General features: G+C 40.8%; 1 protein-coding gene across 25 annotated transcripts in view; it reads left to right on the top strand.

The window, feature by feature from the left end:
• The window catches only part of NRCAM (neuronal cell adhesion molecule), a 317,222-nt gene that overhangs the window by 134,510 nt on the left and 157,653 nt on the right, over window positions 1-25,059 (top strand). For all 25 annotated transcript variants that reach the window (XM_070787764.1, XM_070787760.1, XM_070787756.1 and 22 more), the window contains exon 3: window positions 16,836-16,913. The gene's annotated coding sequence lies outside the window, so the exon portion shown is untranslated. The remainder of the gene's footprint in view (window positions 1-16,835; window positions 16,914-25,059) is intronic.

Below are 25,059 nucleotides of genomic sequence, written 5' to 3'. Positions count from 1 at the left end.
TGGATACTCTATTGCATAATAGCCTGGCCCTGAAATTCAAATGGAATCTGAAATGCTTTCAAGCTTTGGCCCCTATTGAAATACTCACTACCGTGTCATTAATGTAAATAAAATTGTGAGGATGCACTCTTATCTGCCTCTTTCAGTGTTCAGAGTGCCCTGATTATTGGGAAGTCCTTGTTAGCTACACTTCTCTTTGGTACCAACATACCTCTCAAGCCAGATTTGTTAATCTTGTCATGTTTGAGACCTTGGAGCACTCAAAAAGTAGAAGAGTTATTTGATATATCTTTGTGTATTAATTTTGCATATCTCATCAAGCACATTAGATATGTTTATGTGTAGTTCTGTACATATATTTGTGATTAATGTTAAAGAAACATTTATTAGTTTTCTTACTACTAAATGTTACAAAAAGAGCTTTATTTGGTTGTTTATAGTTCATTTACAGTGTTAATTTCTGCCATGCAGCAAAAGTGACTCAATTATACACATATATACATTCTTTTTCATATTCTTTCCATTCTGGTTTGTCACATAATAAATGTTGATATATTTATCAGTATATATTGAATATATAAATATATTCAATAAATAGGATACTGAATATAGTTCTCTGTGATATACAGCAGGACCTTGTTATTTATCCATTCTCTATGTAATAGTTTGCATCTGCAAATCCCAAACTCCCAGTCCATCCCTCCCCGACTCCCTCTTCCCTTTGGCAACCTCAGGTTTGTTCTCTGAGTCTGTTTCATTGATAAAGTTGTTTGTGTCAGCTTCCCTGGTGGCTCAGATGGTAAAGCGTCTGCCTACAATGCAGGAGACCCTGGTTCAATCCCTGGGTCGGGAAGATCTCCTGGAGAAGGAAGTGGCAATCCACTCCCGGAGCCTGACAGGCTGCAGTCCATGGGGTCACAGAGAGTCAGACACAACTGAGTGACTTTCAGGTCACTTCAGTATTTCATTGTATACATATACCACATCTTCTTCATCCACTCAGCTGCTGATGAACACTTCAGTTGTTTCCATGTCTTGGCTGTTGTAAATAGTGCTGCTGTGAATGTTGGGGTGCGTGTATCTTTTTGAAATTACAGTTTTCTTTGGATATGTGCCCAGGAGTGGGATTGCTGGATCACATGATAATTCTGATTTTTAAGGTTTTTAAGGAGGCTCCTTACTGTTCTCCATAGTAGGTGCACCAACTTACATTCCCGCCAACAGTGTAGGAGGGTTCCATTTTCTCCACACCCTCTCCAGCATTTGTTTGTAGACTTTCTCATAATGACCATTCTGACCTGTATGAGGTGATACTTCATTGTGTTTTTACTTGCATAGAAATGGAATCTTAAACCAGCCAATCAGGAGTCACCTGATCAGCACTAGTGAGGTCATCTGCCTAATAGACCTCTGCTGCTCGCTAAAGGAGAGTAGCTTTGCAATAACAAACTTGCTTTTTGCCTAGTATGACTCCTTCTTCCTGCTCCGTTCTGCCTATAAAAGTCTTTCATTTCATAAAGCTTCTCAGAGCCCCTTTCCATCTGCTAGATTGGAGGCTACCTGATTTGAATAGATTTTCCCTTGAATAATAACCTCATTTTTAATACACCTTAGTTTATCTCTTGACTGTAATCTCCTTGTTAATTTGACTACATCCAAATGTGGGATGTTTTGACCCTGTCTAAGATGGTCTAATGAGAGGGAAAGCATTATTGTCAATAAGGCGGGTATAGAAGAGAATGTTTTGAAGAAAAAATATTCCCTTAGAGAGTGAAGTAATTCAAGCAACCACAGCACAATGAATAAGAAGGATGTGATTACTAATTGAAAACCATGAAGCTCTACTTACGTGCCACCCACCCCCACTGAAACAAGTCACTAATATGTGCTCAGAGGTGTTGGAATAGCCTTTTGCATGGTCTTCCTGTCTCTACTGTACTCCCCTGCAGCTTGTTTTTCAATGCAGCCTGTTTTACACTTTAAAATGGACCTCAGATCATGTCATTGCTCTGCTCAGAACCCCTCTCAAGGGCTTTCCATTTCAGGCAGAGGGAAAGCCAGAGGCCTTGCAATGATAAACCAGCCCAAGCTCATCTGGTGCCCCACTCCACGTCTACCTTCATCTTCTGCTTTTCTCTCCTTCAGCTACTCTGATCTTCTTGCTATTCTCAAATATGCAAACTCCTGGGACTTACTTTAGCAGTCCAGTGGTTAAGACTCCCTGCTTCCAGTGCAGGAGCTGTGGGTTTGATCCCTGGTCAGAGAACTAAGATCTCACATGTTGCACTGGATGGCCAAAAAAACCCCCCAAAAACGAACAAACAAAAAACTTGTAAATGCCTACCTCGGAGTCTCTGAATTTTCCTAGAACTCTTGCCTTACCTGCAAAACCCTTTCCCAATGGCTCTCACACTCACCTTCCTCAAATCTTTACTGAGATCACACATTCTCAAGGAGTTTTCCCCTGACCATCATATGTAAAATGTCAACAGCTCCCCATCTCTGCCCTACCATCCTCTCACCATACGTTGTTTTTTTCATTCTAACATATTCTGTCTATTGAATTATTTGTTTTGCTTTCTGCTTGTCTTCACCCACTAGAATATAAGTTATATGAGAGCCAGGATTTCTGTCCTGTTTAGTCACTGTTCTCTCCAGCACCTGGGACATGCCTGGTACTTACTAGGCACTCAGTAACTATTTGCCAAATAAACAAATGAATCATGGAAAGTTAACTGGGGAAAGGAAACTGAAAGTCTAGGAATCATACAATATGGGGAAAAAAAAAACCCTTAAAGAAGACTGGTATCTACTCACCCCATGTGTACTGACAGGCATGTTTCCTGGGTGTGCCAGATAGTTGATTCAGAAAGAAAGGCCTTGGATGCCTTCAGTGTCATGCTTTAATGCAAATGATGCTGGGAATAGCGATGAGAATAATGCAAAAAGCGGGGGAACGGTGGGGAGGTGGAAATTGAAAATGGAATTGCTTGTTTTGCTTCCAAAGTAGTGATTTCAAAGCAGAGAACTTGAATAGGAAATAAAATAACAAAAACTGTGTCTCCGAAAATGCAAACTTCATTTACATTCTGATCTGTGTGATTTTTCAAGTTCAGTGATCCAAGGTCAGAGGGTACTTGTATTAGCATAGACTTTGCTTTGTTTATTCACCTCTGACCAAACCTCTAAATTCCTTTTCATGATGGTAGTGTTCTGATGACAATAAAACCAAGCTTTCATAACACCAGTAACATTTATACAGCACTTGGACAACTCTTAAATGAATTGTCCCTAGAGACCTTAGGAGCTAGGTCAGGATTATTAACCCCATTTTGTACACAGTGAGGTAAGCTGTTTTGTCACCTGGTAAGCTATTGAATTCATAATTTGATTGCTTTATTTAGAAATAATAGCTCATTTATTACAGATCATGTTACATTAAAGATGACCTCTTTAAATGGACAGCTTCATATTTGGTCTTGACTTTGGTCAGTGATCTGGAACTAATAGTATTGTGATTTCTATAAGACCAAGAATTTCAGATTCTCAAGTTGAGAGGCTGATTTAGAGACTTGAGACTCCCAGAGCCATTTTGGTATTGATCAGGATTAGGCCACTCTGCCCAGAGACTGCTAGGGAGAAATCTGTACTGGTGGGCTTAAGTGTGATTAGGGGTTCTCCCAGGCCATAATTGAAATCCTGTTAGATTCCTCTGCTTTTTTGTTTTGTTTTGTTTTTTCTTTTCTTGCTCAGAAAGTTCCCTCTGACTAAAAAAAAAAATCAATGTAAAAACTAAAGTGGAAAATTAGTGCTCGCAGGGACTTCCCCGGTGATCCAGGGGTCAAGACTCCCTGCTTCTAGTGCAGGAGTGCGGGTTCGGTCCTTGGTCAGCCAACTAAGATCCCACCCGCCACAGGGCCAGTAGATAGACAGATAGTACCTAATGCCAGTTCTGAAGCTCTTTGGGAAATACAGTTTTAAAAAGAAAGAAAAGAAAATTAGCGCTTGTATAGACAACTAAGAAATGGAGGCAAAAATCCTCATTAGGTGGTCTCGGGTGCCAATCAAAATTATGGGAAACAGAGTCAAAGTCTCTAGAGTGACATCAAAGTTGTATTTGGAACGCATTTAGTTTTGTTTCTGTTGTGGTTCATTCCTTTCCAGAGCAGTATTATGAAAAGACCGCAAATTGAGTTCAGTGAGCGTGGCAACTGCTCAGGAAGCTGTGGGGAAAGTGAAAGTGAGGAGACTGCCTGTGAATTCATGTCTGCATCGAGAAGAGATGAGGAAACCAGAGCAAAAAGGAAATTGGAAACCAAAGGGGCTTGCCAGCTTTGAAAACTCATATCTAAGATAAAGAAAGAAGAAAGAAATGCCTGGTCTTTATCTGAATGTTTGAAAGTTTTTCAGACCTCTTCTCATTTTATCTGTATAGTGAGATAGGTTTAGTGCCAACAACAACAAAAGATGTGCAAATGATACTCTTAATTGTTTAATGCATTCATTGCTCTTTACTGGCCCTAAATCTGATTTATTGCATTTTCATCCCTTTCTTAACAGTCTGACTTATTATTTGTAACATCTGCTAAGACTGTGAACTAGAGTGTTGATAACAATGGACAGCTTAATTGAACACTTAAAACTTTGCCTTAAAAATTAGAATAATTTTGAACATGCAATTTAAAAGTTATTTTTAAATGTGTAGGGCCAAAGTGTAAATTGTTTGAATATAATTTTTTTTTTTAAGTGTTAGTCACTCAGTCGTGTCTGACTCTTTGCAACCCTATGGACTGTAGCTTTCCAGGCTCCTCTGTCCATTCTCCAGGCAAGAATACTGGAGTGGGTAGCCATTCCCTTCTCCAGGGGATCTTCCCAACCCAGGGATCGAACCTGGGTAATTACTAGGCTTTAAATCAAGTCAGATTAAACTTTAAGATATTGTAAGGCTATGTCCCTAAAGGTGATAGATGTAGAGTCCTCTGCAAATAGTCTGTCATTAGTCACTGGGACCTATAAAATCAAGGAGGCTTTGGTAGTTTATAATAAAATGTGGATAAAGCATCCTTGGGAGCATTCTTCTGGCTGTTTACATTGCATTCTTATGGTAACTTAGGCAGAACAATGAATTGACAGATCTGAATTGTATCATGAGTTTGGTGGAAAGATGAATTGTGCATATCATATGGATCAAGTCTATACACCTTTTCTGAACTTTGAGAGATAGTCTGGGATGAACTGTGTTGTTCTAGGGTCAGAGCAGCTCAACGACACAATTATGAGTTTGATGTTTCCTTATTCCTATTTTTTTCCAGAATTTGAAATGCAGAAATTTCTGTCACCTACTTACTGAATGTTTAAATCTGTGCAAATTAAAAGAGGGAGCATATGACAAACCTGATTATATACAAAAGGTAGAGTTTTTCCTTTCCCTTATATATGTGCTCTTAGCACACAGCATTATGCCAATCTGAATGTTTTTCCCATACAGCAGCATATATTAGCATTGACAACCATATTTTAAAGGAAGAAACACTGTGCGTTTGATTCTTTGTTCACGTCCATAAATATTAATCAAGCTAGGACAATATTTAGTTAACTGTCCCGTTTTCACTTTACATGTTAATGAAAGATGCCAAGTAATCATATTTTGTGAAGTTTAATACACTTCATTATTTTTCATCAAATAGTTTCCCTTGTCCCCTGCTACCCCCTGCCCTGCAAAATATCCACTTGAAAGAGTATTAATCAAGTGTGTGCAACTTAATTTGTCAGGCTTGCAAATTCAGGTAACTCACTTTTAATCAAATTCTACTTCATTAATAGAGTATACAGTAGAAATTTAAGAGACTATGTTTTGATCAACACAAAAGAATTAAAAAACAGAGGGCTGTTTCTAATTTCTCATCTGACCATGATGATCTTTCATATGTTAACTACTGCCTTTCATCTGAAAGCTTCAGAGCTTCACCTATTTTTGTAACTGTATAGGAATTCACTTGCTTTTGCCCTCATTTTCACTTTGCTGTTTTAAAATCGCTAAAGCAGCAAAATAAGTATTATTTCTAATGAAATCATTCCTTTCCTACCCTCAGCCTCATTAAAGTGCATCTGGGGCTCCCCATGATGCTTGAGGTAAAGACTGAAGGATCTCCAGGGCTCCACAGGGCAGGGCCTCTGCCTGCTTCTCCAGCCTCACTGGGGCTACTCACCTTTGCCTCTGCTGGGCTCAGGCCACCCTTCTTCCCAGCTCCATTTCTTACATCCCAGCCCAGCCATTGTTTCCTTCAGGAAGACCAGCCTCCTTGACAAAGGCAGTTCCATCACCACACACTAGGACCCCCATGCAGCTCTGCACTGAAGACTTTAAAGAATTGTTATAACATGGTTAATATGTTGTTCAGTAGAATTCTAGGTGAAAAGGAAAAAAAAGAATTATTATTTTCAATTCATTTCTGTGATTATTTGATCAATATCTGTCTCCTGCAGTTGCCTAGAAGCTTCATGAGGGCAAGAAGGGGTTTGGTTTGTGGATGTTTTCATTGTGTTTTCACCATTGTATCTCTGGTGTCCAGCATAGGACTTGGCAAGTCATAGCCATTTAACTAATATTTATTGAGGGGATGAATAAATAAATGCTCTATGATGGTAGGATTTTATTGTGTGCACTACTCTTATCTCCAGTATCTAGAATAGTGTCTAAGGCATCAGTTCAGTTCAGTTCAGTCGCTCAGTCGTGTCCGACTCTTTGTGACCCCATGAATCACAGCACACCAGGCCTCCCTGTCCATCGCCAGCTCCCAGAGTTCACTCAGACTCACGTCCATCGAGTCAGTGATGCCATCTAGCCATCTCATCCTCTGTCGTCCCCTTCTCCTGCCCCCAATCCCTCCCAGCATCAGAGTCTTTTCCAATGAGTCAACTCTTCACATGAGGTAGCCAAAGTACTGGAGTTTCAGCTTTAGCATCATTCCTTCCAAAGAAATCCCAGGGCTGATCTCCTTCAGAATGAACTGGTTGGATCTCCTTGCAGTCCAAGAGACTCTCAAGGGTCTTCTCCAACACCACAGTTCAAAAGCATCAGTTCTTCAGCACTCAGCCTTCTTCACAGTCCAACTCTCACATCCATACATGACCACAGGAAAAACCATAGCCTTGACTAGATGGACCTTTGTTGGCAAAGTAGTATCTCTGCTTTTCAATATGCTATCTAGGTTGGACATAACTTTCCTTCCAAGGAGTAAGCGTCTTTTAATTTCATGGCTACAGTCACCATCTGCAGTGATTTTGGAGCCCAAAAAAATAAAGTCTGACACTGTTTCCACTGTTTCCCCATCTATTTCCCATGAAGTGATGGGACTGGATGCCATGATCTTCATTTTCTGAATGTCTAAAGCATAGTTGTTGCTTATTAAATATTTGTTGAATAGATTAATATTTGCCTGACTTTTTCAAGGACACAATATATTGGTGAGAGAATATAAGGTGTACTTTGAATTTTTTTTTCTGGCAACTATCCTATATTCATTAATTTAATGGAATTAGAAGGAAGTCTGTTTGTTGTTGTCTAGTCACTTGGTCATGTCCAGTTCTTTGCGACCCCAAGAACTATAGCCTGTCAGGCTCTTCTGTCCATGGGATTCTCCAGGCAAGTATACTAGAATACAAGAATACTTGCCATTTCCTTCTCCAGGGGATCTTCCCTACCCAGGGATCGAACTCATGTCTCCTGCAAGTCTCCTACATTGAGGGATTCTTTACCACTTAGCAACCAGGGAAGCCTATATATAATGTAAAAGTTACTATTTTTAAATGTGTAGTTCGGGGGCAGTAAGTCCATTCCCACTGTATGACCATCAGTATCATCTGTCTCCAGAAGTTTTTCATCATCCCAGACTGAAGCTACCCGTTAAACAAGTGGCTCCCCACCCAGCCATGTGGTTTTAGAAAACTTTTTTTAATTTCCCTTGGATCTTTTCTTCTCATCACTTCACATGGAAGTTTGGTATGTAAAATATAGAAAAGTGAACTGCTTTTGCTTCTAGAATAGGGTTGGGTGCCTCTGTTTCATCGTGTCTTGGTGGGTGGTAACGTTATCTGGAGACTGTTCCAGGACAAGGATGCCTTGGAGACACTGGGGAACCAGGGACCATGGTGGGAGACACCTGCCCACCCATAGATAAGCTCTCACCTCCCCTGGTTTAACACGGAATCATCTTGGTTTCCTCTTTTCTCTACACACAACACACACACACACACACACATACACAAACACAGATATACACTCACTGTCACTGTCCTAAAACTGTAAGCTTCTTAAGGATTGGGATCATATCTTAACTTGTCTGGATTCCTGGAGCTCTGTAATGTTTGTTGAAAGAGTTTGTATTCCACCCTGTGTATAAGAAACCTTCCCAGTTCTGCTTTCTTCTAGGAAGGAAATGTGACAACCTCACAAAGTGGCCTCTTTCCCTGTTGAACCATCTTTACCATGTTGCCCGTGGTGTGGCCCAGGGCTGCATCCCCGAGGACTCCCTGGGGTGCCGATTACAAGAGTGGATTTCCATCCTTGCCTACAAAGAGTCAGATTCTCTCAAAAAGTCTGTTTTCTTTTCTTTTTTCAAGAAAGCTTAATTTGCTTTCAATGGATCAGAGAGATGATGAATTTTAAAAGCCGAGGTTTTAACTCAATACTTACTATTCTGCTGTAGCCATTAAAAAAAAATGATTGGACTATAGTTGATTTGCAATGTTGTGTTGGTTTCTGCTGTACAACAAAGTTGTACCAGTTACACATATGCATCTATCCACTCTTTCACATTCTTTCCCCATGTAGGTCATTGCGGAGTTTTGAGAACTAGAAGAGCCCCTGTGCTATGCAGCAGGTCCTTATTAGTTATCTGTTTTGTATATAGTGGTGTGGATATGTCGGTCTCAGCCTCCCAGTTTATCCCTCCCACCATTCCTCCCTGGTAACCGTAAATTAGAAAAACTCTATTTTCAATCTTACCCATGTTCTAGGTACAGTGTTATTTTTTATACCATCACCTTAAATCTTCTGTATTTGTTTGGTTTATATTCAGTGAAGTTGAGAAATAGTTTCTCACTATCTGTGATATAAAATTTTTAAGATTTTATGTTCATTGACATATATTGACAGTTCAACCAGCCTCCTTTAAGCTTTTTCTTCCCTCAATGAAGTAAACAGTTATTTTAATTGTCTTTAAGAGGACTTATTTAATATCCTTTAATCACTCTTGCCCTACTGCTCTGAATACACTAATATTATAAAATTAAATCTGTTCCTCTTAGATTATAGACACAGAAAAGGGATCAACGAGGGAATAGATTTAACTTAAAGTTTCTATTGTGTCCGTGGCATGCTGACTCTATTAGATAGGGCAGAGCTAGCAGTTGTAACAAACCCTTGAACAGTAGAAACACTTTCTTTCTAAAAAAAGTAGAGTTCCTTTCCAACTCCTGTTCCTTTCCAATTCCTCACAGTCCAGTGCTAGTAATATAGACTATCTGCCAGGTGGGAAGGATCTCTGCTTGTCACCCTTCAGGGACCTCCAGTGACAGGGGCCAGGCCATGTGGCTTCCACAGTCACGTTGGGTATTGACATCCAGCCAATGGTGGGGATATGTGATGTGTGGTAAAGACACACTTGCTTCCGAAACATCTGGGCAAAGAAGTGATACATATTAGCGCTCTTACATCTCAAGGTCTTTCTAGAATTCAAGGGGGTCTGGAAATATAGACCCTGGACAGGAGCCTCTTCCACACAGCCCCTCTACATGACAGAGGGAACAATGGCTCTTTGATGAACAGCTAGCATTACTGCCAACTGGATTTCTAGATTTCCACTTATAGTTATTCCTCCTGGAAAACCATGAAATGTGGCATGTTCTAGGTACCGTGAAATGTTCCAGTAATGTATGGGTACAACAGCATGATGGCCAGGGAAACTGACAGGCAGTAAGACGGCATTTATCCAACATCAGTGTGATTTGCTTACTCTTGGTTGTTTGCACCAGTCTACAAGGTAGCAGGTGACAATGTCACTTAAAACAGGCAGAAGCTTCTGGGGAGGGTCTGTCTTCAGTCTGTTTAATTTGATTTATCAGGCTTTATATCTCTGAAAAGCACATTGGTTCACCCAAGAGTTTCCCATCAGAATGGATCTCTACCTCACTCTACCCTGACTTTTAAGAGGTCATGGAGGTGGTCCCAAGTCCAGGTGGCGCAAGTGGTAATGAACGCATCTGCCAATGCAGAAGGCGTAAGAGACGCAGATTCAATCCCTGGGTCAAGAAGATGCCCTGGAGAGGAAATGTCAGCCCACTCCAGTATTCTTGCCTGGAGAATCTCATGGACAGCAGAGCCTGTTGGGCTGTAGTCCATGGGATCACAAAGAACTGTACACGACTAAGTGAATAACACACACACACACACGCAAAAGTTTATTGGTCTTGTAAGGGTAGGCTGAAGTTGACACTAAACTTAGAATTAAAAGTCCAGGCTCTGTGTCCTCATAACCCTTGCCAGCCAGGTTGTGGTGGAGGTGGGCCCCTCTGGGTGCCATCTTGTTGAGGTACTAGTTGGAGAACTTGCTTTATTTCAGACCATACTTTCTGCTTTTGGAATGTATTTTGTTTCATAGGCTGCTGAAATGGGGAGAACTGGGTTTCAAGATGATTTTGGCTTTCTGCCATGCTGAACTGAATTCGGCTGCTGGATGGCAGGCACACCCCAGAGAAACCAAAGATAAATGCCAATTTTAATAGGGTTGTTTATTTATCCTTTTCTCTCTGGTTAATAAGTATGAATGAGCCCCAGATTCAGTCCAAGGATCATGTCAAAGGCAGGAAGTTAAGAAAATAAAGAAGAGTTTGGGTTTTAGTCCATGACTGATACAACTGAAGTTTCATTAAGACCAAAGATTAAAAATAACTTTGTAAATTACTATCATTTCCTAGTGATAAAAGCACAAAACGATTTTGCATGCGACTTAAATATGTAATAGTGCAGGCATATAAATATATTGTTATGTATAACGTTTCCAGAATTGGTGTTCAGAAAACTGTATATTTTTAAGAGTGTAAACAGGAAATAATTGTCACAATTGAAAATATAATTGGACTGAGAAGTCAAATGTTGATATTTTGATGTAATCTACCCCAAAGGGTAGATTATCATCCCTAAGACCAGTTTTTAGAAATCAACCTCACAGAAACCAAAGAGTAAGTATTTTTAATGACCTCACAGTTGTGCTGAAGAGTATAAACTAAATGAGATTTCAAGTATTTTTCCTTGCTGATACTATTTCCTAACAGTGTTTGCAAAATAGATTTTTGGTTGTATTGAATGTTGTGAATTCTAATTTTAAAACAAATTATGCCAAAAATACCAATCAATAATTAAATTTATTTTGGAGCTGTTAGGAAGTTTATTTTATTATTTTTCTATGACTGGCCAAGGCAAGTATCCACTTTCTTGAAATACTGAAAATTTTTAATCTTATGCACCATTGAATTCATTTTTTTTTTGTAATTGTTTTACCTTGTGTACCTTGACCTTTGGATTTGTTACATTTTTCACCTAGATGTTATTCATCTTTCCTGAAGGCAACTTTTAAATTACATGAGATTTTATCTTGACCCTTTGAGTTAGAACTGACTTTCTTTAATAGGATAAGTTGATTGTATTTTGGTTAAGAAAAAATTAAATTGTTACTTTGGTATTGGAAAAATAATCCTTCACAGTGATGTATTACCCTATGCCATTGACCTAAATATGTGTCAGAGTGATGAAAGCCCATTGATACAGTTGTCAAAGCAAGAGTAATGAATGTAACAAGCATTCGTTCTCTAGAAATGTTTGGCAGAATTGCTGACATGGTAATACAGTTAATACATAGTCTTTTGGTGATCTTTGCAAAGGTTTGAGGGTTTACATCATCAGAAAGAGGTTAAAAATGAGGCAGTGCCCCTTTCACTAGTATAGGTAAGCAAGGATAAAATCATTTTCTCACATGATGCTTATGGGAAACCAAACCTGTGGGAAATTACACAGCTGTGCTTTTTTTAGGGCATTTTACCTTGAATTGAATCATACTGAAAATAATGCAAACTTATCAAAAGAACCGTATTTCTTTGCCTCCTTTTTATTTATTTATTTATTTTTTATGTAACAGACTTTAGGTTTTTATTTATTTATTTTTTTGCTTTTGTTCCATTTTCTTTTTTTTTTAATTTTATTTTATTTTTAAACTTTACAATATTGTATCGGTTTTGCCAAATATTGAAATGAATCCACCACAGGTATACATGTGTTCCCCATCCTGAACCCTCCTCCCTTACACTGTTGGTGAGAATGCAAACTAGTACAGCCACTATGGAGAACAGCGTGGAGATTCCTTAAAAAAACTGGAAATAGAACTGCCTTATGACCCAGCAATCCCACTGCTGGCATACACACTGAGGAAACCAGAAGGGAAAGAGACACGTGTACCCCAATGTTCATAGCAGCACTGCCTCCTTTTTAAAATCCATGTTCAGAACATCTTCTATGCCATACTCAGTAGTATTTTCATACCTGCCCCTTTTGTGAGACACTAGAGAATCCCAGGGACAGAGGAGCCTGGTGGGCTGCTGTCTGTGGGGTCGCACAGAGTCAGACACGACTGAAGCGACTTAGCAGCAGTAATTAAAAGCATTCCTGGAAGAGAGGCATAGACATGCTAGTGCATAGGTGTTGCTGACAGCTGGAAAGCTTAGTCCAGCTGTGTTGAACAGGGAGCAGGGCGGAGGGTAGTACCCAGCTCAGCACCTTGGGGACTTCTGTCTGACAGCAGCTGAGATCTCGCCATTTGTCCTTCCTGTAGGTTTTGACCCTATGGACCATCCTTTTCCCTTCCTGACCCTCTTCATTCTCAGCTTCTTTGATGCCATCCTCTCAGTCTGACCACTCTTTCTGAGAATTTCCTGCTCTCTCAGTTCCATCTCAGTAGCATCCCACTGCAACGTTATCCTACCCTCTCTCAAAAGGAAGAAATAGAAAAAGCAGGAGTTTGGGATTCAGACAGAAGTGGTCTTGTGCTCTGAGTGAAGGATTTGCCAGTTGTGTGACAGGGGTCATTAACTTCACCTCTTTGTGCTTGAGTTTTCCGCCCCTGAGTCCAAGCAGTAATGATGCTTCTAGAATTGGTGTATCACCTGTGCATCTGGGACATAGTACAGCCTGTTCCATGTTAGTTCTCTTAGCTCTTCCAGGTAAAAATTACAGTAAAATCAATTTTATTGACCTGTGTCTTTAATGTACTCACTTCCCAATATTTAACTGTAGCCTCTAGTCATCTGTAATACAGATTTTTCAATAGCAGCTCCCCAGCAACGTGATGTTAGTGTTTCAGACACAATGAGGGTGCCAAATAGGTGGGGCAAAGAGACTTTTAAAGGGCTTAGATCAGCAAACTCAGGCACTCTCTAAGTTTCTGTTGATTTCACCATACAGAGAAATTTGTTTTAGAAGAAACTTTAAGAACAGTCTACCTTAAGAAGAACAGTCTACCTTTTGAGTTGCATATCCACCTTACCAAGATTATTTGGAGATAAAGGATTGTGGTTTATTTTGGTCAGTGGACCCAAGAATGCTTACCTTCTCCTCTGCCTGTGAGATTCCCTAATGTTTACCTTCTGCTTGTAGAGGTCATTGCCAAAGCAAGAGGAAATACACTTGCATGAGTAGCTGAAGCCTTGGTCTTGAATCCCAGGGCAGAGCTCTGTTACTCTAGGCTGGAAGAGGTGACAGGCTCCTTTCCCCTAGGTGAGTAATGAACTGGAAGCAGTGCCCTCCATTAGGCAGGGTCTGATTCCCTTAAGCCCAAACCAGTGTCAGATACTAGCACTGCAATGTGAGGATACCAGTAAATCAAGGCTCACATACCATAACAGAAAGAAAGGTCACAGGAGGGGTTTCCCTAGTGTCACACCTGGCACTGGGCTACCCCACCTGCCCCCAGGCAGGACCAGAAGCAGAGCTGAGTTGTCCTAGGGGAGAGCAATGCGGAAAGATGCAGAGAAGGCTGGGTGGAGGGGAGAGAAGTGAGACCCCACATGCATGCTGACCTGATGGAGTTCCCTTTCTAAAGATGCACTCACGTATTAGGACAATGAAGTCACAAAAATCTGTCCATTAATTAAATAAAGATCATTATTTCTTGCAATAATATCAAATGTCATGGCCAAATCAGTGTTCTTACCCCTAAATCAGTGTTCCGTCAGTGTTTCCTGATTCATCTTAGGGTTGGGCTTTGGGAGGATGCACCCAGAAGCCAAAAATCTTCTTTGTTGGTGACTGAAACATTCCCCAGAGTAGCCTCCCTTTCCAGTCTCTACCCTCCTGGACAGTTACCACACTGCTGACAACTGTTCTTTCCTCTTGCCTAAAACCTTCAGCAGGACTGCATTGTGCTCGGGTTCAAGTTTAGACTTGTGAGTTGGTTGGTGCTAAAGGTCCCTTGCTCTCTAGTACCATATGACCTCTGTAGCCTCCCCTCTTGGCCATATTCCCTGCCTCCCACCATCACTGTGCCTGTTGCTCCATTGCTCTACTAGTGGGGACATACCACCCTCTTGGTCATTGCCGTTCCTTCCCTCTACTGAGAATGCCCTCTTTACCCATCTTTAAGTGCTATGTCCTGTGGAAACCTTTCTACCCATCTTTAAGTGTTATGTCCTATGGAAATCTTTCCTTGATGCCCCCTTGTAGAATCAGTTGTTCTTTTGTGGTTTCATTGTTGTTGTTCAGTCGCTTGACTCTTTGTGACCCTTTGGACTGCAGCACACCAGGCTTCCCTGTCCTTCATCATTTCCTGCAGCTTGCTCAGACTCATATCCATTGAGTCGGTGATACCATCCAACTATCTCATCCTCTGTCGTCCCCTTCTCTTCTTGCCTTCAGTCTTTCCCAGAATCAAGGTCCTTTCTAATGAGTCAGTTCTTCACATCAGGTGGCCGAAGTATTGGAGCTTCAGCTTCAACATCAGTCCTTCCAATGAATATTTAGGATTGATTTCCTTTAGGATTGTCTGGTTTGATCGCCTTGTAGTTCAAGGGATTCTCAAGAGTCTGTGGTTTCATAGTATGTTCTATAAATATTGCATTTTATGGTGACTGATGGTAGTTCTGGTTTTCCCATCAGTACGTGGACTAAGATCTCTCATGTATGAAACATGTCGTATTTAATTCTTATCTTCTTATTTATATTTATCCAGTCTTTTGACAGATGCATATCAAATATTCAATGTTTGGTTGAATTATTATTATAGACATAGCTTCAAATACTTGTAGACTCTTTCCTACACACTTGTAGAGATTTTATAAGTGGGAACTAAATGACAAAGAAAGAAAACCTCGTCTATCCTAAATTGATTTTAATTTCAAGAAAGAATTACTAACCTCTGCACCATTAACATTTTGTCCTGATAAAATACCATTGCATCAGAGCCAATGAAAATCAGATGAATGGTTTTACATGTAATTAACATAAAGCTTTTTGCAGTTGAACACAGAAGATATTTTATAACACGTGCCTAAACTACAACATCTGAGACGATGACACATCTTTTTATTTTGGTAAGAGAATCATTTTGTGATTCATAGTTGTCTTCATATTTGAGTTAAGCCAGGAATTCCTGAATTGACACTTGTGTCTCTTCTCTGAAAGGTTTTTCAGAGGTTGATAGTATGACTTCTGTTTTCAAAAGTCCAAAGTCCAAAAAGCCACAGATTCTCTTTTAGAAAACCATGGATGTCCCTGAATTGGTTGTCTTAAAAAAAAGAGAGAGAGACCTAATGTACTCAGCTGTGATTGTTTTCCTCCCGTCTGCACTGTCCTTTGCTGGCTACTTCTCAGCTGGAATATTTGCAAAGGGAACATTGGGAACATTCAGGATGAGGAGAGGAGACTTGAAGATGGTCAGGCTCTGGATTGTCCATAGCTGGCCCTTTGTCAAAGCCCAGGTGGGTCTTCTCTGCTCTGGACTGCTCCTATTATCTCTTTATGACCCTCTTTGATTCTGGCAGCTTAAGAATTTAAAGTGTAGCCAGCTACCCAGATGATTCTGATGCTCATAAAGTTTGAAGCTTGCTGATTAGTAGATGCTCTTATATTCTCTAAAATCCTAGTAAAGACAAAAGCGGAGGCCCAGAAAGTGGTACCATATTCAGTCACACAGCTCATATTGTGGCTCACATGGTAAAGAATCTGCCTGCATTGTGGGAGACCCAGGGTCAGGATGATCCCCTGGAGAAGGGAATGGCAACCCACTCCAGTATTCTTGCCTGGAGAATTCTATGGACAGAGAAGCCTGGAGGGCTACTGTCCATGGGGTTGTGAAGAGTCGAACGTGACTGAGTGACTAAAATGACTAACACTTGAGATCTTGAGGCCTTTCAAACATAGAAGATTTCCTGCTCTACTAAATAAAACATTTCAGTCATCGTCATCCCACAACGAGGAAGTATTGTAGCCGCACTGTATGCATGCATTTTCCGTATCCCCTCCATTCCCATAAACTGAAAAGGCACAGACATGATGCTTTGATTGGGATCCATTGAGGGTATGGTCACCAGAGCTTTGGTCACTTCTCTGATGTCACTTTTGATTGAAACCAGCAAAGATGTGTTTTGGCAAATCTATACATAATTTGTCTTTCCATGCAGGGCTTCCCCTGTAATTGTGTTTCCCATCAGAGTAGTTGGAGTTAATGCATTGACTGTGGTGATGGATGACGAATGTCTTGTTAACACTCTCCCCACTCTTCAACCCACAGAGGAATGCTAAGAAGACTTTTCGTTTAAAGAAGTCAAAGGAAGAACAATTTCTTCAGATAGGAAGATCTTCTTCAAAGGTAGGAGTTTATCTTCTGAAAGGTTTAAATTAGTTACTGGTTCAAAATGGGAATTATACCATAAAATGATGTGATTGTGTAATATTATTGCCATACTGAATACTGTCCATCCAGGGAGTATGATGAAAAACAGAGAGTAGGGATATGGCTGCAAAAACATGAATCATACTGCATGTCAAGAAAAATGGATCAAATACACAGGGAAGAAAACCAGCCCTTTGCATCTGTTCACAGTAATAAGATTTTTGTGTTACTAAATCATGAATCATATCAAGTTTAGAAAGTAGACAGCAGAATAAAGGCACTGCTGGTAAACTATATGTTTCTGATGGAATTAAAGATTTAAAAGGAATTATTTATAAGAAAAGTTTTCTTTTTGATGCAGTCATCTATCAAAAATCTCCTGAGAACATATTATTCGTACATGATTTTTGTGTGTCTCACCGTGAAGTCCAAATAATACCCAAGTCAAGTCTGCTTATGAAGTTTTAATGTGGGACTTCCTGGGGGTTCAGTGGTTAAGACTTCACCGTCTAGTTCCGGCGGTGTGGGTTCTGTCCCTGGTCAGGGAACTAAGATCCCACGTGCTTCATGGCCAAAATACCAAAGCATAAAACAGAAACATTGTTACAAATTCAACAAAGACTTTAAAAAGGGTCCACATCTAAAAAATCTTAAAAAAAAAAAAGTTTTAATGTTACTCTGATACTCTTTCTGCTTTGTAAATCCCTTTCCCATCCACACTGCTCACTTCAGTCTGATTTATATCATTTAGAATTATCAGTTCTAGAACTGACTCTGCCAGGCCAATGATGCCTTCTTCTCAAAGGCCATTGACTTTGATGAAAAATATCTTATTTAATGATCTGGGACACAGTTCAGAGAACTGTACCTCACCCAATAACAGCTTTCTTAAGGAATTTCTGAGAGTGTGATTGTTCAGCATTTAGTTCTCTACCTTATAGGCTTTATTTAACAAATAAACTCCCATGGAATTTATGGATATTGTATGCAAGATTTTGAGGTTGTAAAATTTTCCAAGATACTGTCCCTTGTCCTTGAGAAGTCTGAAATTGATTCATCCATATATTATTTTGTATTTCAGAGGAAATGATTAGTGCCTCCATTGAATTTGCTTCCGTTGTGTTTTCAGACTAAATACATGTGACTAATTAGTTTTTGTGATGTTTCAGAAGCCCACCAGAAATCCCCAGATCAGTAGCCTGAAAATTAAGCAGGTTACTTTATGAATCAAATAGCACAGGCTTTGTTCTGCTTGGAGAGTTCTCAAAAAGTGAAAATTAGTAAGGACTAGCAACATTGCCAGAGAAGGCAATGACACCCCCCTCCAGTACTCTTGCCTGGAAAATCCCATGGACGGAGGAGCCTGGTAGGCTGCAGTCCATGCGGTCGCTATGAGTCGGACATGACTGAGCAACTTCACTTTCACTTTTCACTTTCATGTATTGGAGAAGGAAATAGCAACCCACTCCAGTGTTCTTGCCTGGAGAATCCCAGGGACGGGGGAGCCTGGTGGGCTGCCGTCTCGGGTCGCACAGAGTCGGATACGACTGAAGCGACTTAGCAGCAGCAGCAGCAACATTGCTGAGTTAGGTAATTATGAACAATATCAAAAAGGCTTAATTTTGTATAAATCACCCTTTTAATGGGAAGCTCCCTCATTAATGTAAACTGACTCATTTTATAAAGTTTTGATATACCCAGACACACCCCCTCCAATGACTGTCCATAAATCATAAAATAAAGACACCTGCCAGGTGAGGCGGTGTAAGCTACCTCTCCATTCTGGCAGGGACATGGAAGGAAGTCTGCTTACACTGAATCGCAGTTGTTAAAAACTAGGAATTTGCAGTAATGGTGGTGTTAGTGTGCCCTTTCCACATCCTTAGACAGCAATATCATAGAAATGAGTTTCACTTCCACAGGACTCTTAGGCCAGCAAAGCTTTTTACTAAAAGAGATGGCTTGTGCACGAAGGAGAAGGTGGGGAAAAGTACCAGCTCCCTGAGTAGAAGGGGCGAGTTGCTTTTATAATAAGAGGCGGGGGAGCTTGTCTCATTATCACTGATAATTTCCAGAAATGCTCAGACTTCTTGATCAGCAGCAGGTGGCTCCATGGTGGCTATCAGGTGTAGGGTGTACTTCTGTGAGGAGAAAGGAGTGTGTGAGAATATCCTGCAAGAAAGCACTGGACTAGATAAGGTTTAAGTTTATAGTTGAGTCTTATGGCCATTAGCTATACTTGTGAGTGTAACAGGGGTAAAATTTACTCCAGCGAGCCTGGTTTATGTCTCTGGGCCTGAAGCCCCACGAGCCTTTCTTCTTTAGCTTCCAAGGCCTGTTTCGCCCAAAGCTGTTATTGGTCCTTTTCCTGAATGGCTGCACTCTTGTCTTCATGTCTCAGTAGTAAGTGGCCTACCAATAAAACCCCAGCACCAGCAGTAAGCTCTGGGCAAGTTCTTCTGTAAATAACACACTGTGTGATACTTAGGAGAGGTAGGAAGACCACAAGGCCAGGAGTTTGTTTGTAAATGGTGATTTCTAGTAAAAGGGGGAAATGTGCAGAGATGAGGCAAGCAGAGGGGCTGCCAGGAAGGACCGCCCTGTGCCCTTGTAAGGTGTTAGTGGGCTCAGTAAGCTGGTTCCCAGGGAAGTTTTCCTGGCTGGTTACATTATTTTCTCATTCAGTCAATGCAGGAGAGTAACTTGACTTCAAAATTCTGTCTTTTAGACAGAGTTTAAAGTTCACATTCTACCTTTTGCAGTACATTCTTCTCAGAGGTCTTCTTGGCTGCTCGTTTGTCTGCTGACAGCAGTGAACTTTTCAGTCATCAGGCACTAGTAGAGCCACAAGAATATCTCGCTTTATCTTTGTGGAGGATTTCATCTGGTGGAAACTAAATGCTGTGTGTCTTCCCATGTCTTTCCCTTGCCTCACAAAGACTCCCTGAAACTTCCCAAAACTCTAAAGCACACTTGTATTCAGAACGTCCCCAGGCTATTCAAGAATTCGGCCTCTGACATTAGAATAGAAAGTGTTTTTGTAGCTACTTACAGTTTTCAGTAGCCTTTCCCACGTTCACCAGTGGGCTGTGGTATCCGAAAGACGTGGGCAGTCAGAGCCATGGTTCTTGAAGCCCCACCCCACATCCCTCTCCCCACTCCCCTCTCTACCCAAGTCTGGTTGCATATAAAAAGTGCATTTGCGTTCATCATAACATTAATGAATAAGTTCTCTGCAAGGAAGATCTGCCTTCTGCCTGGCTTGAAAATTTTGAGCTAAAACGCAGAACAGTTAGTGGTGGAATTTCAGTAAGCACCCACAGTTGCAAAGGGAATACCCCCCCCAAATCACTCTGAATATTGGTTTTCTGCTCTGGCTGCATTTGTGGAAGTTTGGTCCTATCATAACCATAATGAATCTGAAGAAGGATTACTCTCATGCTATGCCTTATGGCATGTTCCCTCTGGGTAAGCAGCAGAAGAGGAAAAATCTGACAGTTATTGGAGTTATTAAATGATTGTTTTGGTTGATGGTTTGGAACTTGTTCTTTCCGTTGGACTCGTGGTACTAACTTTTTAAAATGATGTAGATGTCTTGGGAGAATGGTAGTTATATTCTGAGTAGATAATAATAAAACTGTTAACAATAAAAAGACTTTATCTTATAATTAAGTTGACCTGTAAATGTGAATCAATATTTACTTGCAGAGTCCAGCTGGTAGTACTGTTTTTGATACTATTCAACAATAAAGAGATCCATTAGGATTTTGTCCTCCAGAGTTATTTTAAGGCTGATAAGTTTTGTTTCACATTAACTTGATGCCAGACAAACCTAGGAGACAAACATCATCCACAAAAGGAATACTTGCCTATGAAACTAAAGATGAAAAGCTCATTAATAAAAGCAGTTACCCTGGAAAGCCCAGAATTTACCAAAGCCAAGTGCCTGTATGCTAAGTCACTTCAGTCGTGTCCGATTCTTTGTGACCCCATGGACTGTAGCCCTCCAGGTTCCTCTGTCCATGGGATTCTCTAGGCAAGAATACTAGAATGGGTTCCCATTTCTTCCTCCAGGGGATCTTCCTGACCCAGGGATCGAACCTAAGTCTCTTGCACTGACAGACTGATTCTTTATCATTGAGCCACCTGGGAAAACCACCAAAGCCAAGTTCAGTTCAGTTCAATCACTCAGTCGTGTCCAACTCTTTGCAACCCCATGAACTGCAGCACGACAGGACTCCCTGTCCATCACCAACTCCCGGAGTTTACCCAAACTCATGTCCATTGAGTCAGTGATGCCATCTAACCATCTCATCCTCTGTTGTCCCCTTCTTCTCCTGCCCTCAGTCTTTCCCAGAATCAGGGTCTTTTCAAATCAGTCAGCTTTTGCATCAGGTGGCCAAAGTATTGGAGTTTCAGCTTCAACATCAGTCCTTCCAATGAATACCCAGGACTAATGTCCTTTAAGATGGACTCAATGGATCTCTTTGCAGTCCAAGGGACTCTCAAGAGTCTTCTCCAACACCACAGTTTAAAAGCATCAATCCTTCAGCACTCAGCTTTTTTTATAGTCCAACTCTCACATCTATACATGACTACTGAAGAAACCAAAGCCTTGACTAGACGGACCTTTGTTGACAAAAGTAATGTCTCTGCTTTTTAATATGCTGTCTAGGTTGGTCATAACTTTGCTTCCAAGGAGTAAGCGTCTTTTAATTTCATGGCTGCAGTCACCATTTGCAGTGATTTTGGAGCCCCCCCAAAATAAAGTCAACCACTGTTTCCACTATTTCCCCATCTATTTGCCATGAAATGATGGGACCGGAGGCCATGATCTTAGTTTTCTGAATGTTGATCTTTAAGCCAACTTTTTCACTCTCCTCTTTCACTTTCATAAAGAGGCTCTTTAGTTCTTCTTCACTTTCTGCCGTAAGGGTGGTGTCCTCTGCATATCTGAGGCTATTGATATTTCTCCTGGCAATCTTGATTCCAGCTTGTATCTAAGCAAAGGGTATTCACCTCTTTAGGGTTTTATACCAGTTAAAATTGATTAGGTATTTAATCAGCTAGAAAACTGGAATGATCTTTTCTAGTACTTATTAACTTCCTCCTTCTTCCCTTGACTTATGATGAGGGCAAACTCCAGCTTTCCACTCAGTGACAAGATCTCCTAAAACATTGTTGAACATAGACTGTCCCTGCCTGGTTGTACTGGCAAACTTCTTTGTGGAATTACTGCTCACTAAGAAATGGCAGCATTCCCAGAAACCAATTGAGATGAGTGGAGGTTCTGTCCTTCCATCCCAGAGTAGTGCTCAGCTGTTCATTTCTATGTGGAGTCTGAGTAACATTCTGTGACCTGGGGTCAGATGAAAACATACTAAATCTCATAGACAGCGTTTCTTTAGGGAGGTTGAGTTATAATACACGTCCTCATATTTTTCTGAGTCATTGCGACATCCATGATTGAGATGCCTTTGATGATTAAGTCCGTTCTGCCCCTTGCAACTCATCCTTATGATTCTTACGAGACACAACCATTTTTCTTTGGAAACCCACCTTATCTGCCTCCCACTGCTCAAGCTGCTCAGTTTGGTAGTTATCTCAGGAAAAACTGTGGAAAGGCATCTGACAAAAGACATCAGCATCCTCTTTTGGAAGATAGTGGGAGGTGGGTGAGCGAGTAATGAGAAAGGTGGAATCGTCTTCTGGCAGCAGCAGTTAGGGCTAGTAGTCTGTAGAAGGAATTCTGCAACTTGTACATGTTCCTCCCCTCTCCTCCTACTGTGGTCCAGAGGGAGAAAGATCTGCTTTGAAATTGGAGGTAGGAAATCGTCTGTCACTTCAGTACAGGAGGCATATAGTGACTTAGCATTATACACCAAAGGGCTGTGTGGTGACCTTTACAGATTCTTACTGGCTCAACTTTGTTTTACCTGCTGCACTTTGGGCTTGTAGCTTTTACATGATTTGTAGAGTCACCTGAATTAAAGTTGGTGATGAGAAAAGGCTCCATCAGAGGGACACAGACTTTCATTTGGGGGCTCATTGAATGACTGGAATTGTGCCACCAGGGAGGGGAGCCACTGCCCTGTGACCCTTGCTTCCAACAGTACAACCTCTGCTGAAATAACTCTGCCCCTGGAGGTAAGTTAATTCAAAAAGATCATTGTAAATGGCCTCCCTTACTTATTCCAAATCATGATCTTTATGTTCAGGGTTCTCCTGATCAAAATCAATATTTATTGAACTTAGTGCACCCTAACCTACTGAGCGAGGCCCTCTGAGTGTTGATAGTAGTGGAAAGCCTTCAGTGCTCAGGTGCACAGAACTCTGAACAAAAGTAGGCTTGTGTGCCCAGATTCTGAGGGCGTTTTTATCATATCCCTTCTTCCCAGCATCTGGACATTTCATCCCTGGCTGCTTCTGGAGGGGGTCAGATCCTGACAGAGGGTTATCTAGGGAACCACCCAGGAGGAAAATGAAGCCCAGTGTGGAGCAGGAGGCCAGGCTCACGCCCCTGCTGTGGATGCAGTATGCTGCCGTCACATCTGAGTGCAGACACAAATAGATGCTGGGACTTTTTTTTTTTTTTCGCTTTGCTTTGTTGTGGTTTATTTTGCCTTTCACAACAGTAATTCATTTTTTAAGGCAAGGGAAAAAAGAAAAGCTCTTGGAAGGATTCAAGTTTTCATATCTGCAGAAGGCATTTCTATAGCTTTTGTCAAACTTAGCTGGTCTGTAAAGCGCCTTTGTTTATGGTTGACTGTTGCAGAAAGTGAGTCCATAAACTAGTATGCATCCAGGAAAGAACGATTTCTATTGAACGAATTGAGTAGGATATGGTGCATGGGGCCAGTCCTGAAAAGGGTTTTGTTTCTTGCAGCATGGTGGAAATTCACATTGATATTGCTGCTGTGCGTTCGTTAGCAAGCACGGTTAAACAATGGGGCATGCCAGCCGACGTGGCTCTGTTGATTAATGCATTCCTTGAATGTGTTGATTAATGTGTTCCTGCGATGCCTCCTGAAGCTGAGAATGCACCTGAGGCACATGGGATGTGCCTTGTCACTGGTTCTTCGTTGCCCACATGGGCTCATTTGCACATGGGTCTTCTGGGTATGTGGTTCACACCCGCACCTTTGTAAATAAAACCACAGATCTAGCAGATTTTTTTTGCAGGAATATTCTCTGGCAGATGTGTTGTATGTTAAATCTAGCAGGGATTCTATAAGCCATGAAGCTTATAAAAGACTAGCTGTCCAGCTAAGTGTAAACCCTGGATACCATCCATCTTGTGGGTGATCCTGTCCTGACTTTGAGTTTTGTTCTTCTCAACATTTGTGTAAAGAAAAAAAAGCAGAAAATACTTAGGGAGTGCAGCTTTCACTTGAATAATACAGGAAGAGCTATGCAGATAGACTGCCCATTAGACATTTGGTGAACTTGGCATCTCAGTTGGAAATCTACTCTTCCCAGAGGCAGGGATTCCCATCAACCCAGCCAGGGTAATTCTGTTTCCAGTTGGCTTCATTCAGGGTTGTGACATTTCTCCCTGTATTATGAATTTCCATTAAACCACATAATTTTTTTCATAGCTTGTTTCCAAAAAGGCTCATCTTGATGGGGTTTTGCTTGGCTGATGGTTTGATAGAGATACATTTTTGAGAGTTTTTATTTGTTTACTATCTTGTACTTGTTATGTGAGTCATAAAAATTCTATTGCCACTTCTAAAACTTCCCTGACTCCAGAATCTTCAGGAAGATGGCAAAAATGATGAGAAAACCATGTTCAAAACTAGTGAGGAAAGGTCTGAACATAAGAGAAGTGATTCAGTGGTGGTGGTTTGATGGTGTTGCTGCTGTGTCTTGAGGCTCCAACTATAACATTTTAACAGGAGACCAACAAGGCTATTCAGAAAAAATAATTATTTTTTCTTAAAAAAGTGAAAAGTTCACTCTGAAGAAGAAGGAACTTTAATATATTAGAGAATTCATGTATGTAACTATTATATAAAGAGATAGTAGAATCACCAAAATCCTATTTAACAACTGGCATGAAATTAAGGGTGAAGAATGACATTCTTATATTTTCAAGAACAGGACTTGAGTGAAGATTCCT

This window comes from Bos indicus, chromosome 4 (genome assembly GCF_029378745.1).
Source record: "Bos indicus isolate NIAB-ARS_2022 breed Sahiwal x Tharparkar chromosome 4, NIAB-ARS_B.indTharparkar_mat_pri_1.0, whole genome shotgun sequence".
In the NCBI taxonomy this organism is placed as follows: Eukaryota; Metazoa; Chordata; class Mammalia; order Artiodactyla; family Bovidae; genus Bos; species Bos indicus.
Note: the sequence above shows the minus strand (reverse complement) of the source record. Positions and strands in the feature narration are given on the sequence as shown.